The sequence below is a fragment of the Pelodiscus sinensis genome, chromosome 1, assembly GCF_052426305.1.
Source record: "Pelodiscus sinensis isolate ZL-2025 chromosome 1, ASM5242630v1, whole genome shotgun sequence".
Lineage (NCBI taxonomy): Eukaryota > Metazoa > Chordata > Testudines > Trionychidae > Pelodiscus > Pelodiscus sinensis.
The window spans coordinates 9008075-9014466 of NC_143052.1; the positions used below are offsets into that span (position 1 = coordinate 9008075).

The window sequence follows — 6392 nt, forward strand, 5'->3', positions numbered from 1 at the left end:
ACTTGTGCAAAGCCCTAGTGCACACAGCCAAAGTGAGTATTCACACCAGTGCAGGTTACCTGCTTGTAGCCAGCCTTGCCTGAACCAATCAAATACCAGTTTGTTGCAAATGACCCTGTCTGTACCAGGACTTGGCACTTGTTTTACGGGAAAGGTGTTGCCTACTGGGTCTCTGAGACCACTTCCTCCACCAGTGCAGACCCACTGCACTGGGGCCCTGGATTTCAGATCAGATGTGAAACCCAGCCCTGGGCACTCTGAACTAGTAAAGATTCCTTGGTGTGTTTCACAAAAGCAGGCCTGTTAGCCACAGCCTCCCTGGTAATTCCTTTCTGGGTCCCTGGCAGCTATATTCCCCTTGAATTCTAGAATCCTCCTTCACTTCCCATCCTCCACAAGGTGTGACTGTGCACCTTTAAGCAACTACTGTTTGCCACAGCAGAAGTGGCTGCCTTGCAGCAGTGCTGACTGTAGATACATTTTAAAAGGAAATCCTTCAGACATTACACAAATTTAAGATCCCAAGATCTATTTGTGTCAGCAGCAGAAGCTTCAAACTTCCAGATGAGTCCCTGGGACTTTTATTCATCTACATCGCACTGGTTACCATAAGGTACAGGGAGCTCAATACATTTTGTGTGACCCCTCGGAGGGTGGACCACGAAAGGATAACAACCTTCTACTGCTGCCAGCTGATAGGATTATTCCTTTCGCTCAGGTGGCACAAGGTGGTGCTAAAAGTCTCAAGTTCAGACCAAAAGCGTCAAGAAATCCTGTGGCACCTTATAGACTAACTGAAGTGTAGGAACATAAGCTTTTGTGGGCAAAGACCCACTTCGTCAGATGCAAGTTCAAACCAATATATTACACTTATTTTGCCAGTCTGGCAACACCTGCAGCCAGCTTAATGCTAGCTCAATGTAGAACAGCAAACTGCAATAACGATGCGTGTCACATCCCTTATACTTGTTAGGAAAAAAAAACAGGTGAAACAGAGGCAGATGGGGTAGAATAACTCCTTTATTCTGCCTTGAACCCCCAAAGCCCTGGTATGTGTGAGCAACACATTAACCCTTGGCATAAACCCCTGGCATATTCTTTTATCTAAGTTAGTATGTGAATACACATATCTATTACAACTCCCCTTAAACCCTTATTTAGTAATGTGAACATCCATGTCGTGAATAGCAATAACCAGATGATGAATATAATTATACCCGCCCCTGTATACAGCACTTTTAGTTGAAACAAGCAGTTTCATATTACACCCTTCTTGAATCAGCACCTTAAAAGGGAGAAAGAAGGAGCTATGACCCAGAATATGTTTCAGAGTGGGTGGGGAGGAGGAAGGGGAGGAATATAACATAGAGTTATAGACAAAGCGTATTCATTAGAAGTTACATCCTTCATGGAATCACAGAATACTAGGACTGGAAGGAACCTCGACAGATCATCAAGTCCAGTCCCCTGCCCTCAGGGCAGGACCAAGCACCATCTAGATCATCCCTGACAGGTGTCTGTCTAACCTGTTCTTAAATATCTCCACTGATGGAGATTCCACAACCTCCCTAGCTAATTTATTCCAGTGTTTAACCACCCTGACAGTTAGGGACTTTTTCCTAATGTGCAACCTAAACCTCCCTTGCTGCAGTTTAAGCCCATTGCTTCTTGTCCTGTCATCAGAGGCCAAGGAGAACAAATTTTCTCCCTCCTCCTTGTGACACCCTTTTAGTTACTTGAAAACAGCTATCATGTCCCCCCTCAGTTTTCTCCTTTCCAAACTAAACAAGCCCAATTCCTTCAGCCTTCCCTCATAGCTCATGTTCTCTAGACCTTTAAATCATTTTTGATTATCTTCTCTAGACCGTCTCCAAATCTGTCTTGAAATGTGGCGCCCAGAACTAGACACATCAATTGAGGACAATTGAAGGCTCTGGGTACAGCTACATGCTTGTCTATCCCAAGCAAGCAGGAAATAAGGGGAAAGGGGTATTAAAGCATGTCTATAAATCAATAGGGAGAGTGCCTGCCTGTGCTGTACCCCGTTAGCATGGTAGTGATTTCCCAGCCCCCTTATTTAATTCTTACACACCCCAACAATACTCTCCCCTCTTTCCCCTCCCTCCCCCATTTTGGCCCATGTGATAGCGGTAGCAGAGCAAAAATGGGCCAGCCAGAATTTCAGCACCCAGGGGTTATTCTACTGGGACAGATGGTTCAAAGAATGCCCACTGCTTTGTGGCTGCATCAAACATAGGCTGTGTCCAGACTCCATGCCTCCGTCGACGGAGGCATGTAGATTAGCCAGATCGGAAGAGGGAAATGAAGCCGCGATTAAAATAATCGCGGCTTCATTTAAATTTAAATGGCTGCCCCGATCTGCCGATCAGCTGTTTGTCGGCAGATCGGGAGAGTCTGGACGCGATGCCCCGACAAAGAAGCCTTTCTTCATCGACACAGGTAAGCCTCGTGAAACCAGGCTTACCTGTGTCGATGAAGAAAGGCTTCTTTGTCGGGGCATCGCGTCCAGACTCCCCCGATCTGCCGACAAACAGCTGATCGGCAGATCGGGGCAGCCATTTAAATTTAAATGAAGCCGCGATTATTTTAATCGCGGCTTCATTTCCCTCTTCCGATCTGGCTAATCTACATGCCTCCGTCGAAGGAGGCATGTAGTCTAGACACACCCATAAGCTGGGTCCCTTTCAGCACCATGGACAGAGCCGGGAGGGGACAGGTATGGCAGGCTGACTCCTTTGTCCTGAGCGCCTTCCAGCCCCACCAAGAGGACCAGAGAGATGGAGCCATCCTGTAGCTTTTTATAGTTGCAGCCCTTCCAGCGAGATCATTGTGCTGCACAGTGCTTTTCTAGCCAAGTACGGGTCAGGGTTAGCCCAGGAGAGCTCTGCCCAGGGCGCATTAGCTCCAAAACAATCGGCCTCTAGGGCCTGCCTCAGGCTAGCAAGCTACACTGGGCTAGGTAAGGCTATAGGATGCAGGCTGGTATAGTAGCTTGCACATAGCAGTCTCAAGAGCCAGGTTCTGGTCTTAGCTCTTCCCTTCCCTTTTGGTAGGACCTTGGGTGAAGCGCTTGGCAGCTCCATGCCTCTGTTCCACACCTGCTCCGATCCGGAGCAGCCTTAGTGAAGTGCTGTGAGATTCCTGGATGAAACCGGCTGGTGATGTGTGTGTGTGTGTGTGTCTGTGTATGTGTGTGTGTGTGTGATATTCCACCCCTCATGTCCTTTGGGCCGTGTCCAGACTCAGGGGTTTTTTCAGGAAAAGTAGCCTTTTCCCGAAAAAACTTCCCCTGCGTCCAGACTCAAGCCGCGTTCTTTCGAAATTATTTCGAAAGAACGCGGCTTTTCTTTCGATAGCGGTAAACCTCATTTCACGAGGAAGAACGCCTTCTTTCGAAAGTTCCTCTTTCGAAAGAAGGCGTTCTTCAATGTAAAGAGGCCGTCTTCGAAAGAGAGCATCCAGACTCGCTGGGTGCTCTCTTTCGAAAAAGCGGATTTTTCTTTCGAAAGATCCGCCTGCAGTCTAGACGCGATCTTTCGAAAGAGGCTCTTTCGAAAGATGCTTTCGAAAGAGCCTCTTTCGAAAGAAGCCTGCAGTCTAGACATAGCCTTGGTGAGCAGAGAAGCAGCAAAAAGCAATATCCCAAATACTCTTTTTATTCCCCATTCTGTGCTGTGTCTGTCCTCTGCTTGGCAAGGAAGTGAGACTGGCCATGAACCACAGCGATGACCTGGGAGCAGCGTCTTGATCTCGCTGTGAGCCAGTCAGTGCTGGTGACAACAGGGCCCTCTAGTGGTTGAGCATGGGCTTGGGAATCCAGAGAGCTGGCTTCCATTGCTTGCTCTGCCACCGATCCTGTGTGTGGCCTGGGTCAAGCCACTTTCTCTCAATGCCTCAGATCTCCATGTCTACAATGGGGAGAATGATACTTCTTCTCTGCTGCCCTTTGGCTGTCTTGGGTTCAGACCCCTCTAGAGCACCGACTGCCCCTCTGTGGAGGTCGGTACGCAGCACAAGGACTCAACAAAGGCCTTCAGCGCTGCTGGGACACAGTGAAACCACCACCATAGTGCTGTAGCAGAGGGGAGTGGACAAAGGATACATCAAAGTCCAACAGGAAGCAACCCTGTGTGGACCAGATGGCCTATTTGGCCTCTCACCGCTAGGTGGGGGTGAGGTGTAACGGGATAAGTTGTTGAGGGAGGTAGACTAAGGAAGTGACATTACTCTCGTGCTACAGAGGTATCCCGCCTCAGAGCCATGACCCTTAGCTGGAGAGCCACCTACTGATGGCCCCTCCCTCACCGTCCTCCCCCCCCCCCGGTTCTAAAGTACCAATCCTGAATGGTGTCTCCTTGGTTGAGAGAGCACCCGGTACCATCTAATTCAGGGGCAGGCAAACTTTTTGGCCTGTGGGCCATATCTGGGTAGGGAAATTGCATGATGGGCCATGAATGTGGGGCTGGGACAGAGGTAATATGTTGAGGGGTTGCGGGAAGGCACTCAGGGCTTGGGTGCAGAAGGGGTGCAGGGGAGGAGGCAGGGGAAGGGGTTGGGGAGCAGAAGGTACATGGGATGCATGATGGGGGCCTGGACAAGGGGTTGGTGGGTAGGAGGGGGTGTGGGATGCACAAGGGGGGTCTGGACAAGGTTCTGGGGTGCACGAGAGGGATCTGGACAAGGGGTTGGGATGTACGAGGGGGCGTGGACTGAAGGAGAGGTGTAAGGGCTGGTGTCTGGAGTGCAGGAGGGGTTCAGGGTCTGGGCTGCAGCTGGGTGCTACTTACCTGGAGTGGCTCCAAGTTGGTGGCCCAGCAGGACGAAGGCTGCCTCCCTCCATGCTCTGGCCCCACACTGCTCCAGAAGGGGCCAGCACATCCAGCAGTGGCTCCTGTACGTTGCAAGAGCAGATGGTCCCACATGCTGCCTTCACCTGCAGGCACATCTCCCCTAGCTTTCATTGGCTGTGGTTCCCTGATCCCAGCCAATGGGAGCTAGGGGATGGTGCCTGTCACATGTGCTACTTACCAGCTGCCCTCTGCTATGCCATGCCTTGACAGGGGCTAAGAAGGCCAAGGGGTTAGTTTTACCTTAGATCTGGATTCTGCTTTATCCAAGGCAACAGAGTTCATGGTGTTTGGAAAGAGCTTTTGTTTCACCTGGATGGATGCAGGCTTCAGGGTACCTACGGGACCTATTGTCCCGGGAGACCACTGAGGTCATAGAACCATAGAACACTAGGACTGGAAGGGACCTGGAGAGGTCATCAAGACCAGTCCCCGGCCCTCATGACAGGACCAAGCACCGTCTAGATCATTCCTGGCAGGTGTCTGTCTAACCTGCTCTTAAATGTCTCCAGTGATAGAGATGCCACAACCTCCCAAGGCAATTTATTCCAGTTTATTAGGAAGTTTTTCCTAATGTGCAACCTAAACCTCCCTTGCTGCAGTTTAAGCCCATTGCTTTTTGTCCTATCATTAGAGGCCAAGGAGAACAATTTTTCTCCCTCCTCCTTGTGACACCCTTTTAGATACTTGAAAATTGCTATCATGTCCTCTCTTAGTCTTCTCCTTTCCAAACTAAACAAGACCAGTTCCTTCAGCCTTCCCTCATAGCTCATGTTCTCTAGACCTTTAATCATTCTTGTTGCTCTTCCCTGGATCTTCTCCAATTTCTCCACGTCTTTCTTGAAATGTGGTGCCCAGATCTGCACACAATACTCCAACTGAGGCCTAATCAGCGCAGAGTAGTGAGGAAGAATGACTTCTCGTGTCTTGCTCACAACACTCCGGTTAATGCATCCCAGAATCATGGTTGCTTTTTTGCAACGATATCACACTGCTGACTCATATTTAGCTTGTGGTCCACTATAGCCCCTAGATCCCTTTCTGCCGTACTTCTTCCTAGACAGTCACTTTTCATTCTGTATGTGTGAAATGGATTGTTCCTTTCTAAGTGGAGTATTTTGCATACTGCATTTTTGAAAGGGCTGGATAATCTCATGATCAAGGTAGTGCTGCAAATTCAGATACTACAGATCATCAAACCTCAGGCTTCCAGGCACATATGGGGCAGGGGAAAAGGGGGGTGGAGAGGACGGGGGGGAGGAAGGAGAGGCAACAGGGGGATTTTCTCTCAGAATGACACCTCACACTATTTTCCAGGTGCATAATGAGCTGATTTGGGCTCTTCTGTGAATGATCACCTATAAGCCACTGTTGGGGGCAGAATCTGGCCCATAGAAGGCACCGTCGCCATGGTCTGATGCAGTTCAGCAAAAGATGGGACGTTAGGCTGGGTGGATGGAAGCAAGAAGGCAAGATTGTGACTACCTGGACTGATGGTCGGATGAGATTTGCACACCCAGGATG

The 6392-nt window shown here is 49.6% G+C and overlaps 1 long non-coding RNA gene across 1 annotated transcript; it reads right to left on the reverse strand.

Moving 5' to 3' along the window:
• Positions 1–3680: 3680 nt before the first annotated feature.
• Positions 3681–5215, reverse strand: LOC112545328 (uncharacterized). The gene is made up of 3 exons (XR_003088797.3): positions 5112–5215; positions 4809–4912; positions 3681–3929 (listed from the first exon to the last, which is right to left on the reverse strand). It is a non-coding gene; the product is annotated as an uncharacterized LOC112545328 (long non-coding RNA).
• Positions 5216–6392: the final 1177 nt, after the last annotated feature.